Source organism: Ornithorhynchus anatinus, chromosome 3, assembly GCF_004115215.2.
Source record: "Ornithorhynchus anatinus isolate Pmale09 chromosome 3, mOrnAna1.pri.v4, whole genome shotgun sequence".
In the NCBI taxonomy this organism is placed as follows: Eukaryota; Metazoa; Chordata; class Mammalia; order Monotremata; family Ornithorhynchidae; genus Ornithorhynchus; species Ornithorhynchus anatinus.
In genome coordinates, this window is record NC_041730.1 from 100,640,327 (window position 1) to 100,655,511 (window position 15,185).

A 15,185-nucleotide genomic window follows, 5' to 3' on the forward strand; every position below is an offset into this window, starting at 1 on the left:
CAATAAATATGATTGATTGATTGATAGGCTCAGAAATCTTTGGATGTGCATCCCTCTTTTGTTGTATTCCCTTGGAGTCCAATTCATAACCTTTCATGAGATCATGTGTCCCACCTATAACTGGTGTTCCCAATCACATAAATTTTTTCTGAATCACAGGCAAGTGATAACCCTATGATGCAGCAGAAAACTGGAATAAACTGGAATTCAATTTCCAACCCTCCTTCTGTCTTGCTACTGAACTCAGACAGGGAAAACCTGACCGCAGTGCATAGAAATCTGTTCTCATAAGAATTGGAAAAATAATGAGTTACTTATTAAAGAGGTATTTCACTTTTAATAATGGCTTTAGAAGATCAATGGTCATTATAATAAATTGAAGAAGAATATTTATTAGGTTTTTTAATAAAGGGTGTCCAACTTGAACATGAAAAAATACATTTTGAGAAGCTCCAAGCAGTCATTATTTACAGTGAAGTTATATGTTAGGATAGTTAATAAGCCTGTTTAGTTTGCAAGTGAAACAATGAAAAGGATGGCAAAGACTTCACTCTGTAGAAATCTACACTGAACATGGTGATGCTTCTCCTGACTCAGTTATTAAGGTGCTTCTGCCTGCTACTTTTTCCTTTGTAGTCTGGACATTTGGAGGTATGACAAATAGGAACATTAACAAACAGGAGCACCTGCTCTAGGCCCCACATTTTGGGGATACCCACCATGAAATCCTAAGACATCATCTATTAGTATCTCCAAACATGCATGTCTTCATCTCCTTCTATACTGTAAGCTCCTTGTGTTCAGGGAATGTTTCTACCAACTCTGTTGCACTGTACTCTCCCAAGTGCTTAGTACAGTGCTGTGCACACAGTAAGTCTCAAGAAGTACATCTCATTAAATACCACTGATTGATTCTGAGCACGTGGGTCATGGCTGCTGTCAGAGTATCTGCATGACCTCTCTTTCCTTACTACTTTCCCAGCTTTGTCCACATCTCTCTCTCCTCTTCTTCTCTCCCATTTCCATTCTCTTCCTCTCACTTTCCCTCAAGAAGAAGCACTTGAATCCTGTTTCCCTCTTCCCTTTTCTTTCCCTTCATATCTTTGTTTCTCCCCCCTTCAAGCTCATATGCTTGGGCCCCCCAATTCAGTCATTCATTCATTCATCCATTCATTCAAGCGTATTTATTGAGCATTTACTGTGTGCAGAGCACTGTATTAAGTGCTTGAAAAGTAAAATTCAGCAATAAAGACAATCCCTGCCCAAACCATGCTTTTTATCTAGAAGAGGGGAGACAGACATCAAAACAAGTTAACATGCATTCATATAAATAAATAGAATTAGAGATGTGTGTGTGTATATATATATATATATATATATATGTACAAGTGTTGTGGGGATGGGGGGAAAAAGAGCAAAGAGAGCGAGAGTCGGGTGACACGGAGGAGAAGGGGAGCTGAGGAAAAGGGGAGCTTAGTCTTGGAAGGCCTCTTGGAGGAGGTGAGCCTTCAGTAGGGCTTTAAAGGGGGAAAATGTGATTATTTGGCAGATTTGAGGAGGGAGGGCATTCCAGGCCAGAGTTAGGACATGGGCCAGGGGTAGATGGCGGAACAGGTGAGAATGAGGAACAGTGAGAAAGTTAGCATCAGAGGAGTGGAGTGTGTGGGATGGGATGTAGAATGAGAGAAGGGAGGTGAGGTAAGAAGGGGCAAGTTTATGGAGAGCTCTGAAGCCAATAGTGAGGAGCTTTTGTTTGGTAGGGAGGTTGATGGGCAACAAATGAAGATTTTTGAGGAGGGGGGTGACGTGCTCTGAACATTTAAGTATGGACTCAAGTGGGGAGAAGCAGGAGGTTGGGAGGTCAGAAAGGAGATTGATGCAGTAATCCAGTCGGGATAGGATGAGTGAGTGTACTAACATGGAACGGTTTGGATGGGGAGGGAAGGGCGGATTTAAGTGATGGTGTGAAGGTGAGACCAACAGAATTGGTGATGGATTGGTTATGTGGGGTGATTGAGAGAGTGGAGTCAAGGATGACACCAAGATTACAGGCTCATGAGATGGGAAGAATGGTTGTGCTGGTCTCAGTAATGGGAAAATTCAGAAGATGACAGGGTTTGGGAGGGAAGATAAGGAGCTCTGTCTTGGACATGTTGAGTTTGAGGTGGCAGGAGGACATCCAAGTAGAGATGTCCTGAAGGCAGAAGGAGATGCGAGCCTGTTGGGAGGGAGAGAGAACAGGGGAGGAGATATAGATTTGGGTGTCATCTGCATAGAGATGATAGTTGAAGTCATGGGAGCAGATGAATTCACCAAGGGAGTGAGTGTTCAATCGATCAATCATATTTATTGAGTATTTACTATATGTAGAGCACTGTACTCAATGTTTGGGAGAGTACAGTACAGCTGAGTTGATAGACACACTCCCTGCCCACAATGAGTTTACAGTCTTTAGGGGGATATACCTTTAGGAATGGAGCTGTGGGTATCATACTCTTTACAGTGAGAAATTTCCATGATATCTCACTTTCTCACAGGGTCTGTAAAGTGGGTTTCCTATATGCAGGTTTTATATTTTCAGATGTAGCATACTGCAGAAGAGGGATAAGGAGTGAGCCATCAGTAGCTGCTTATTGACCTCTGACTCCCAAGCCCATGCTCTTACCACTAAGCCACACTGCTTCTCAAACAGTAAGGTCCTTGTGGGCAGGGATCCTGTCCACCACCTTTGTTGAACTCTACTCTCCCAAGTGCTTAGTATAGTGTTCTGCAACAGGTAAGTGCTTAATCATTACCATTTATTGATTGATTGTTTCACTTGAAAGCTTAACACCTCCCTTTTACATTTTCCCCCAAAAAAGCTACTGGAAAAGAAATGGATCTCTTGGATGGTGAGTAGAGGCAGTGGCAGATAATCTTCAAAGGGAGTGAATGTACCTGTTGAGTAATTTTTTCTTTCTAAAAAGAGAAGATAAAACTAGAATGGAGAGTGGAATGAAAGGAAAGAAAAGGGTCTGGGGTTGATTCTGAAAAAATGATTTCATTCATTCATTCAGTCAGTCAGTCGTATTTATTGAGCACTTACTGTGTGCAGAGCACTGTACTAAACTCTTGGAAAGTACAATTCGACAACAGATAGATACAATCCCTACCCAACAACGGGCTCACAGTGTAGAAGTGGGGAGACAGACAATAAAACAAAACAAGTGGATAAGATGATAGATAAGTAGATGAGTAGAATTATAGGTATATACACATCATTAATAAAATAAATAGAAAAATATGTACAAATATACACAAGTGCTGTGGGGTGAGGAGGGGCTAGAGCAGAGGGAGGGAGTAGAGGCAATGGGGAGGGGAGGAGGAGCAGAGGAAAAGGGGGGCTCAGTCTGGGAAGGCCTCCTAGAGGAGGTGAGCTTTCAGTAGGGCTCTGAAGGGGGGAAGTGAGCTAGTTTGGTGGATGTGAGGAGGGAGGGCATTCCAGGTCAGAGGTAGGATTCATTCATTCATTCATTCAATAGTATTTATTGAGCGATTACTATGTGCAGAGCACTGAACTAAGCACTTGGAATGTATAATTCGGCAACAGATAGAGTCAATCCCTGCCCAATGACGGGCTCACAGTCTAATCGGAGGAGACAGAAGGCAGAGTAAAACAGAATGAAACAAAAACAAGACGACATTATCATGATAAAAAGAATCAAGGGGATGTACACCTCATTAATGAAATGAATAGGGTAATAAAAATATATACAAATGAGCACCGTGCTGATGGGAGGGGAAGGGGGAAGGGGGAAGAGCAGAGGGAAAGGGGGCTCAGCTGAAGGGAGGTGAAGGGAGAGGAGCAGAGAGAAAGGGGGCTCAGCTGAAGGGAGGTAAAGGGGGAGGAGCAGAGAGAAAGGGGGCTCAGCTGAAGGGAGGTAAAGGGGGAGGAGCAGGGGGCGGAGAGGATGCAGAAGGGGAGCAGAGGGAGCAGAGGGAAAAGGAGGTAGCTCAGTCTGGGAAGGCTTCTTGGAGGAGGTGAGCTCTCACTAGGGCTTTGAAGAGGGGAAAAGAGTTAGTTTGGAGGACATGAGGAGGAAGGGCATTCCAAGACAGCGGTAGGATTTGGGCCAGAGGTCAATGGCAGGATAGGCGTGAATGGGGGACAGTGAGGAGGTGAGTGGCAGAGGAGTGGAGTGTATGGGGTGGCAGTAGAAAGAGAGAAGGGAGGTGAGGTAGGAGGAGGCAAGGGGATGGAGAGCCCTGAAGCCAAGAGTGGGGAGTTTTTGTTTCGTGCAGAGGTTGATAGGTAACCACTGTAGGTTTTTAAGGAGGGTAGTGACATGCCCAGAGTGTATCTGTAGGAAGATGATCCGGGCAGTGGAATGAAGAAGAGACTGGAGTGGGGAGAGACAGGAGGAAAGGGAGATCAGAGAGAAGGCTGACACAATAATCCAGCCGGGATATTATGAGAGCTTGTACCAGCATGATAGCCATTTGGACAGAGAAGATGTGGGCCAGGGGTCAATGGCAGGACAGGAGAGAACATCGCACAGTGAGGACGTTAGCGGCAGAGGAGTAGAGTGTGCAGGTTGGGCTATACAAGGAGAGAAGAGAAGTGAGGTAGGAGGGAGCAAGGTGATGGAGAGCTTTGGAGTTAATAGTGAGGAGTTTTTGCTTCATATGAAGGTTGATAGGCAACCACTGGAGATTTTTGAGGATGGGGGTGACATGCCCAGAGCATTTCTGTAGAAAAATAATCCGGGAAGCAGAGTGAAGTATATGCATCAACTTGTATCCAGCTTTTAAAACAGTGCTTGACACATAGTTAGTGCTTACCAAATACCATTAAAAATAAAAATCCTGAGAGTGAGAATTTGTTTTATTCCTGACAAGACCTGATCCATTTTGGAATACTCCTTGGTACAATCTTCAGGACAAGGTGGAAAGTATTTTCTCCATTTTACATAGAACCAGTTGAAGTAGTAGTCATGAGTTATTGATTGCTCAATAGGTTCATTTCACTGTACTAACTGCTGAATGTCATAAGAGCAAACTCAATGAGGAGCAGAAGGAGTAGTTGGAAGGGCTTACTTGCAGGTTGTGCCTTAGGTGAATAGTTTCCAGTAAATATTAGACACCCTCTTGGATTTGATGAGTAAGAAAAACATGCAGGAGACACCAGCTTGGAAAAATTTCCTGGAATCTACTCATTTTTAGCAGTGGTTGAAGTCATCAGCCTCTTCAATCAGAGATCATGAGATTTAAGACCCATACATTTTGTCACATTTCAGCATGACAATTTCAGACTATGGTCAGGAGAAAAGGAAGGCTGGACATGTGATTTGATGCTCATATATGCTTCCTCCTTGGATGGGTTGTCCATCTGCTGACAGTTGACATATAAGCATGTTGGTGACCTTGTCTCCCTTCCTCTCTCTCCACTCACAGCCATCAGTCTATAATCTCGGGAGAATGACTCTGAAACTGTCTAGACTGCAGGTGGATTGAGGGCCAATGAACAGTGGACGTGGGCCTGGAATGGCTGCAGTCCAGCCCTGGACATGAGTGGCCTCAAGGACCCTTAGGAGGAGCCTTCCCAACCTGGCGAATGGGTCTGCTGGAATGTACATCTTCCCTAGGTCACATCCATGGTTCCCAACTCTGAAACTGACTTCCACTCTTCCACCTTTCTCTGGGCCAGTTATCCCCAGACTCTCCAAACCAGGTCTCTTGGTTCTTCCCTGGTCTGGGCCTGTACCTCCAGGCCTGAACCCCAGTTGTGTTGAGGAGAGTTGTCTTTTACCCTGAGACATATGGTCCAGGATGGCCAGGTTTTTTTGGATCTTTTATTACCTTTACCCTGACCTTAATAAGAGGAATGTCAGACAGCTGTTAAGTACAGGAATGGTTATTTAGAGTTGTGGAACTTATTCTCTGTGAGGGGAGAGTGAAGGTGGATGTGATAGAGGCAAGAAGATAGGTGATTCCATAGACCCTGGGCATATTCTGCAATTTGCCCTAAATTCCTAACATTGCCAAATTTCCAATTAGTTGGGAAACATGCCCAATCTGCACATTGCTAACCCAGCCATCAAAGAGAACTATTAACCATCCACAGGCATGCCTGTACCTGCAGTCTTTAGTCCCAAGCAAATAAGAGTCTCAAATCTACAGTGGCAAGTTTATGTCTCCTTCCCCTCCCTAACCCTTAGGCTTTATGCCAAGGTAAAGCCATTATAAAGATAAACATGCCAATTAAATTGTTAAAAATTGATGTGAAGAGCAGACACTTCCTCTGAAATTGTAAGTGTTAAAGTAATAAAAACTTTAACACTGAAAATTAGAGTTTCCCATGCCTTTCCTTATTCATGATTATAGAGTTCAGCACTTTACCTGTTCCAGTCACATCAAAACCATAATCACTTTCAGTGTTTCCTATTTAGGCTCATCACCCATGATCCAATTAGGACCTTATTATGAAGCACACCTGCAGTGCCCTTACCTTTGGTCTAGATCTAACTCCTGTGTTAGAGGATCTACATCATCTGACCTTTGGCAGAGTTATGATGAATGAGAGAATGATCAGTTGTAGAAATACACTTTTATAATTTACAGCATTATTCCTTTCATTAAATGTAGACCCTTTTGGGGGCACGAAGGTCGAGATTGGAGTGCATATATGGCAGTAGGTGAGGAAGAAGTTAGTATATAAGCAAGCAATTAGAACTTTGATCTTGGTTCCCAGTTGAAATAAAAAATAATTTTGGTATTTAAGCATTTACTATGTACTAAGCACTTTACTAAGTGCTGTGTAGATAAAAAGAAATAATCAGCCTGACATAGCCCCTGTTTTAGATGGAGCTCACAGTCAAAGGGAGAAGAGATATTTAATCTCCATTTTGCAGTTAAGGAAACTGAGGCACAGAGAAGTTTGTGACCTGTTCTATTCTTCCAAACTGTAAACTTGTCTATAGACTGTAAGCTCAACCTCTAAACTGTAAACTCATTGTGGGCAGGAAATGTGGTTACCAATTCTGTTATATTGCTATATTGTACTCTCCCAAGTGCTTGGTGCAGTGTTCTGAACACAGTAAGTGCTCAATAAATATTATGGATTGATTGTTCAAGGTCACGCTAGCGGCAGAGTTGAGATTAGAAATCTGGTCCCCCAACTCTTGCCTGTGCTCTTTCCTCTTGCCTATGTTACTTCTCATCAGGCCTAAAACCATAAAAGAGCTGCACAAGCCTTTTCTCTTACACTTCCTTAGAGTTTCATACCACATTGATTTCTGAAATTATTGATTGTACATTTTTTTTTCCCAATTTTCCCTTATTGCTGAAAATGTATTCCTTTTTCTGTGTCCACCCTCCTCCATTTAGATTTTGAGTCAGTTGTGGGTAAGGGACCAGGTCTGAGTTGTTCCAGAATCTTATATTTATCCCAGAGACCAGGAGAATTCTCCCTCCTACACAGTAATGATCACTGTTATACATGGATCATGGGAGATCATACATGGCTATATTGGCCTGGGTCCAGTGGGGAATAATCCAAAGATGATCACTGGAAAGTCAGAGCTGAAATCAAGTGAAGCCAAATGTTAGTGAGAAACAGTATGGCTCAGTGGAAAGAGCATGGGCTGGGGAACCAGAGGTCATGGGTTCAAATCCCGGCTCCGCCGCTTGTCAGCTCTGTGACTTTGGGCAAGTCAATTCACTTTTCTGTGCCTCAGTTACCTCATCTGGAAAATAAGGATGAAGACTGTGAGCCCCACGTGGAACAACCTGATCACCACGTATCCTCCCCAGCGCTTAGAACAGTGCTTTGCACATAATAATAATAATGTTGGTATTTGTAAAGCACTTACTATGTGCTGAGCACTGTTCTAAGCGCTGGGGTAGATACATAGTAAGCACTTAAATGCCATCATTATTATTATTATTATTATATTGCTATCTTAGCAGTTTATGTCCAATGATAGGCAAATAAGGAAATAGGTGAAAGTATCCAGAATTTCAGATCAATAGGTCTACAGAGCTGTAATACTGTTTATTCATCCTTCTACATCGACATGGGATTAGACCTACCAAGGCTGCTTTATCTGACATCTAGCATAGTTTTAGCAGCATCTTCTTCAAGTCATGCTCAATCTTCCAGGACTGACACAGACAGTTGCGATTCTAACGGAGCTTTAACAAGTGGAACATGAGAGAAGAATGGGTGAAGATAGAGGCATGCTGTGTGGCCTTGGGAAAGTTATTTAACTTCTTGGTGCTTCAGTTTCCTTACCTGTAAAATGGAGTTGTACTAGTTGTAGTTCCTCCTTCTTAGACAGGGAGACTTACATGAGACAGATACTGTGTCTGATCTGATCTTGTAACTACTCCAATTCTTAGCACTGTGCTAAGCACAAAGTAAACACGTAATGAACCCCACAATTATGATTCTGATGATTATTATTTAAGCTGCAGTGGAATGAGTTCTGGAAGGAAGGGCAGAATGTATTTTTTGATGCAACAGTGGAAGACAACCTCCATGATGTGTCAAAAATGACATATCTATCTCACTGGGATATTGTGAATATAAAATGAGAAATTATGTTAAAGCACTTTGAAAAATTAAAGTTATCTACAAATTCAATGCATCATTATTATTAAAGTTATTATTACATGTTCTGTTGAGAGACACTGCCCTGATATAGTGGCTTTTTGGAAAAGCGTCTTTGGGAAGACTGTGAATCTGAATCTAAGAAAATTTAAAAAAAACAACTCCAGTGGTTCAGTGAAAGTATAACAGCACATAAAAAACATATTCTTTATGTGGACATTGTATGGAAGAAACTGTCATTCCTACATCAGTCTTCTCTGCCACCTTCTCTCATGGGTACATTTTATCAGCAGAATCAGTAATTTCAACAAACTGGAAGCAGAAGAGAAGGGAGAGTGAGAGAGAGAGACTGACTTTATTCCTTGCCTTCTTTATTCATGATTGCAGGATTCAGCCCTTTCACTGTTCTAGTCACAAAACACCATAATCACACTTTGTATTTCTCATTTAGGTTCATCACCCACGTTCATTTTCTTGTGATCCTTCATCACCTTCTTTTCTGTAATGGGATGACAGTATATTACAAAGACCTTGTTTCCACAGTGGACAGTTATAAGATTCACTATGATTTACTCTGTTCTCCAGCTGGGCCCTGGAGAAAATGGACAGATTTTGAGAGGAACAGTTGTAGTTATAATTGTATTGCTCTTTTTCAAAAAGTGCTGTAGGTGAAATATTGCTGATCACTGAATATATTTCATTTTTTATGTTAAAGCTCAAGAATATAGTGATGAAGTAATGCTGCTTTCTTCAAATTTGGATTCTGTTCTTTTCCAGCTGAGAAATAAACCCTGATTATGGAAAAAAATGCATTTCCTTTTTAATAAATATCATTTTTACTGAAAGGGCTATCTCCTCTCCAAGTCAGAGCAATTTGAAAAAGTCTGCTTGATAAGTGTCTTCGGTGGAAGAGGCCAATTTCCTGGCTGTGCTAGTTGTCAATGAATCATAAACTTTGTAGTAAAGCACTACTTGTTTGAAATAAAATGAAAGTAACAAATGAAAAAAAAGTAGCTGTGAATGTTAGGAGTTAACACATTTTAACATGTTAACATTTTATTATCATGAATGAAATATGATTATATTTACTTCCTCAGTGCTAACTTAAATTTTGACTTCTATTACATAGTGAAATTAATGACAAATTATTGGACCAATTATGGTAAGCTCTAATTTCATCCTGATTTATCCCACAAAATGGGAGTTCCATCCTGAGGAGGAGACCTAACTTTGTCCACTTCAACTTTACCTCTTTGAGAAGAAAACAGACTTTCATAGAGGTTTTCTCTACCAACATACACAGGGGAGGGAAGAAGAACATTGTATCTTGCAGGTGGCATCTATGTGTAGTGTATATGAAGGGTATGCCCTGAGGATGAAACTATTAGTCCTGTGGCCTTTGGCATTCTTCCTGTTGTCTTGGAGCCCTAGTTGTACTCCCCACCAACAACTCCTTAACTAGTCCATACATGGAAGCCTGGATGCAGTGTGCAGTGGAGATCCAAGATCCACTGGATGCAGTGGAGATCCAAGCAAAGTGATCAAGAGCATTTGGGTGTCCATGTCTGGAAAGATCACCAGTTCATCAAGTTAAGATATGATTTGGGCACATTGGATAATTTTTTTCCTTAAAGTCCCCAGGGAAGCCACCATACTTTTGGTGGCTTCCCTGGGGACTTTAAGGAAAAAAATCTTGCTTAGCTGAAGCAGGATGTCTGGTCAACCACACTCTGAACAATTGCACTGTTTCATATTTTAACGGGGATCTAGAGCAAATTCCCCGAGACCCAGTTTTTTCATCTATCTCCTAAATAATTGTATGCTTCAGGAGTTCAAGAACATTTTTGTGTTAGATGGCTAGATTGGCTTGACATTGGTAACATCCAGGAAGGTCTTTTCCAGCTGGGAAATAAACTCTAATTATGGAAAAAATGTATTTCCTTTTAATATATACCATTTTTACTGAAAGGACTATCTTCTCTGGATGAAAGATGGCAGGAAAACTGCAGGGAGGAAAAGGGCAATAAAACTACTGAAACAGAATGCAAAGCGACTTATATGTCAACATCTCCCATAGGCCACTGATATCTTCTAGAAGTTTGCCTCCTCTGCCATAGTTGGAGAGCTTCATCAGGTCTTGGCAAAGCTTTAGTTTCTTAATGGGTTGCCCCAGAGAAGGGATCTATTTCCATGCTTTTTTTGGCTCCTGCAGCCTGATCTCCTGCCTTGCTCAGGTCTGTGTTGGGAGACATTTTCCACGTAGTGAGGCATAATTTGGGTTTTTGCAGTTTAAAGTCTTTCCTACCCTTTTCACTAAGCAAAAGCTTTTAACTAATACGAATAATAATTGTGTAATCTGTTAAGTGCTTACTGTGTACTGGACACTCTACTTAGTGCTAGACTAGATTAGATAAGCAGCGTGGCTCAGCAGAAAGAGCCCGGTCTTGGGAGACAGAGGTCACGGTTTCGAATCCTGACTCCGCCGGTTGTCAGCTGGGTGACTGTGGGCAAGTCACTTCACTTCTCTGGGCCTCAGTTGCCTCATCTGTCAAATGGGGATGAAGACTGTGAGCCTCACGAGGGACAACCCGATTAGCCTGTATCTACCCCAGCGCTTAGAACAGTGCTCTGCACCTAGTAAGCGCTTAACAAATACAAACATTATTATTATTATTATTAATGTTGGTATTTGTTAAGCACTTACTAGGTGCCAAGTCACCCAGCTGACAAGCAGCGGGGCCGGAATTCGAACCCGTGACCTCTGACTCCCAAGCCCGGGCTCTTTCCGCTGAGCTACGCTGCTCTCTGTTCTATATGGGTTTCAAAATCTAAAGGGGAGGAAAAACAGGTAAATAATCCCCATTTTATGGACACTGAGGCACAAAGAAGTTGAATGATTTTCCCAAGGTCCCAAAGTAGGTGAATGGCAGAGTCCTGATTAGAACCCAGACCCTCTGACTCTCACGCTCAGGTGCACTGATCTTGTGGCTCCCAATACATTAGAGAAAGCTGTATCTTTGTGATAATCTCTGACTCCCTAGTGGCAAAACCTCAGCCTTTGTATTTCTTTGTGGATATTCTTCCCAATTATTATATTGGTTGAATATTGACTTTTGTGTTATTCTATTTGGAAGTCTAGTTCAGCCATGATGAGCAAGGCCTTTGCGGAGTCAGCAGTGAGATTGTGGATGGCTTTCCTACCCTTTCTTTCCCTTTAGACTGTTTTCAATAGAAGATGGTCTCTAGTTTAATTACCTATAATCTTTGTTTTGTAGAAACTAGCAAAATTACTCTGATCTCATGAAACTTGCTCTTCCAGTCTAATAAAAATATGTCTCTTTTTAATAATTTAAAATAATTGGAAAACTCTTGAATTGAAGTTCTTGAATGGCCAACATATTGAAGAGTTAAATAAAATTCCTACTTAATGCAAGTGTCAGCTCAGTTTAAGTATTGTAAAACAAAGCAATCTCAAAAATGTTCTCTTCTCTCCCTGTCAATCACATGCAATAAATATGAACAACACTTAGCTGGGTGTGATTCAGACCTGCCAGTCATTTCTGTAAAAAAGGAAATGTAAAAAATGTTCCATTTCTACAGAACCGATCCTATTTTCATGATGTATTTTTGCAGTTCATATAGCTGGATTTAATGATGTGTAGCTATAAAGTAGATAAAGGACTTAGCATCCCATTTTAAAGCCCTTTAGAAAGTTAAAAATGTAAAAGTTTGGAGTTCTAAGTGAAATATGTGGTTTCTGTTTTCTGATTTTTGATCTGGTTTAGTAAAATAATAAACCCTCATATGTCCTGCTAAGTACTGAAATTAAAGTTGGAAAAAAATCTTAACTATTGGTTTGGATAGCAATTTTCTCTTTTTAAAATGATATTTGTTAAGCAGTTACTATATGCTAGGCACTGTACTGAGCGCTGGAGTAGATACAAGATAATTGGGTTCATTCATTCATTCATTCAATAGTATTTATTGAGCGCTTACTATGTGCAAAGCATTGTACTAAGCGCTTGGGATGAACAAGTCGGCAACAGATAGAGACAGTCCCTGCTGTTTGACGGGCTTACAGTCTAATCGGGGGAGACGGACAGACAAGAACAATGGCAATAAACAGCGTCAAGGGGAAGAACATCTCGTAAAAACAATGGCAACTAAATAGAATCAAGGCGATGTACAATTCATTAACAAAATAAATAGGGTAACGAAAATATATACAGTTGAGCAGACGAGTACAGTGCTGTGGGGATGGGAAGGGAGAGGTGGAGGAGCAGAGGGAAAAGGGGAAAATGAGGCTTTAGCTGCGGAGAGGTAAAGGGGGGATGGCAGAGGGAGTAGAGGGAGAAGAGGAGCTCAGTCTGGGAACGCCTCTTGGAGGAGGTGATTTTTAAGTAGGGTTTTGAAGAGGGAAAGAGAATCAGTTTGGCGGAGGTGAGGAGGGAGGGCGTTCCAGGACCGTGGGAGGACGTGACCCAGGGGTCGACGGCGGGATAGGCGAGACCGAGGGATGGTGAGGAGGTGGGCGGCAGAGGAGCGGAGCATGCGGGGTGGGCGGTAGAAAGAGAGAAGGGAGGAGAGGTAGGAAGGGGCAAGGTGATGGAGAGCCTTGAAGCCTAGAGTGAGGAGTTTTTGTTTGGAGCGGAGGTCGATAGGCAACCACTGGAGTTGTTTAAGAAGGGGAGTGACATGCCCAGATCGTTTCTGCAGGAAGATGAGCCGGGCAGCGGAGTGAAGAATAGACCGGAGCGGGGCGAGAGAGGAGGAAGGGAGGTCAGAGAGAAGGCTGACACAGTAGTCTAGCCAGGATATAACGAGAGCCCGTAATAGTAAGGTAGCCGTTTGGGTGGAGAGGAAAGGGCGGATCTTGGCGATATTGTAGAGGTGAAACCGGCAGGTCTTGGTAATGGATAGGATGTGTGGGGTGAACGAGAGGGACGAGTCAAGGATGACACCGAGATTGCGGGCCTGAGAGACGGGAAGGATGGTCGTGCCATCCACGGTGATAGAGAAGTCTGGGAGAGGACCGGGTTTGGGAGGGAAGATGAGTGCACATGGTCCCTGTACCACTTAGGGTTGACAGTCTTAATCCCCATTTTATAGATGAGATAATTGAGGCATAAAAAAGTTAAGTGACTTACCCAAGGTCACATGGCAGACAAGTGGCAAAGTCAGGATTATTTTTATCATTCATTCATTTATTCATTTGTATTTATTGAGCACTTATTGTGTACAGAGTACTGTACTAAGTGCTTGGAAAGTACAATACAGCAGTGAAGAGAGAGAATCCCTGCCCACAACAGGTTTACAGTTTGGGGGTAGGGGGAAGGTAGGGGGAGACAGACATCAGTATAAGTACAAGTAAACAGGCATCAGTATAAATAAATAGAATATAGATATATACAAGTATATACATAACTTCTGTCCGTTGGGAAGAGGGAGGGAAGAGCAAAGATGAGGAAAAGCTAAATAGGTAATACAGTTTCAGGCAGCTGGCATATAATATTTATAGTAATTAATGACAGTTGGGATATTTGTTAAGCATTTACTATGTGCATGTGCTAGAATAGCTATAACATAAGCACATTAGACACAGCCCCTGTCTCACATGGGTTTCACAGGCTAAGAGGGAGGGAGACAAGACTGTGAACTCCTCTAGACTGTCAGTTCCTTGTGGGTAGGGAACATGTCTAATCTTGGCTCTACCATTTATCTGTTGTGTGACTTTGGATAAGTCACTTAACTTCTCTGTGCCTCAGTTCACTAATCCACAAAGTGGGATTCATTTCCTGTTCTCTCTCCTATTTAGACTGACAGTCTAGGAGTTCATAATTTGGTCTCTCTCCTATTTATACTGTGAACCCTAGTACAAAAATGTAGAAAAGAATGGCATAATGTGGGATTCTTTATTTCAGCTTCTCTGGGGAACAGGATGAGTAGAGGATCTATTAGGATTTTGTCCTGGTATATACCATTAAATCAATTGTATTTAATTGAGTGCCTATTTTGTGTAGAGCACTGAACTAAGCACTTGGGAGAATACAATAGAGTAGGTAGATGCATTCTCTGCCCATAACAAGCTTACAGCCTAGAGGGGAACACCACATGTTGCATATTTGTTATGGGCAATGTTTGGGTCTTGGATCTTGCTGTCTCAGGACTTCTGCACTTTACTGCTTTTGGCAAACACCTGATAAAATTCTGCTTTGGGTTGGAAATTCCATCACATCAATACGTAAGGTTAATGGGAACGCTCTAATTTGAAAAGTTAGAATGAAAGCCAAACAATCAGTCAATAAATTTATTTAGGTATTTATTGAGCACTTACTGTGTGCAGAACACTGTTGAAGCTTTTGGGAGAGTGCAGTACAAAAGAGTTGGCAGACACATTCCCTGTCCACCATGAGTTTACAGTCAATCTAGTTACAAACAGTTTTATGGACAGCTTTAGAAGAAAGCAGTAGGTATGTAATTACCTTTAGCTATTGTAACATTTATCCTTACACTCAGTTGCTTCCCCAGCCTGTAATTAATTTCACTGTCTCTCCCACTAGATTGAAAGCTTCTTATGAGCAAAGATTGTGTCTAC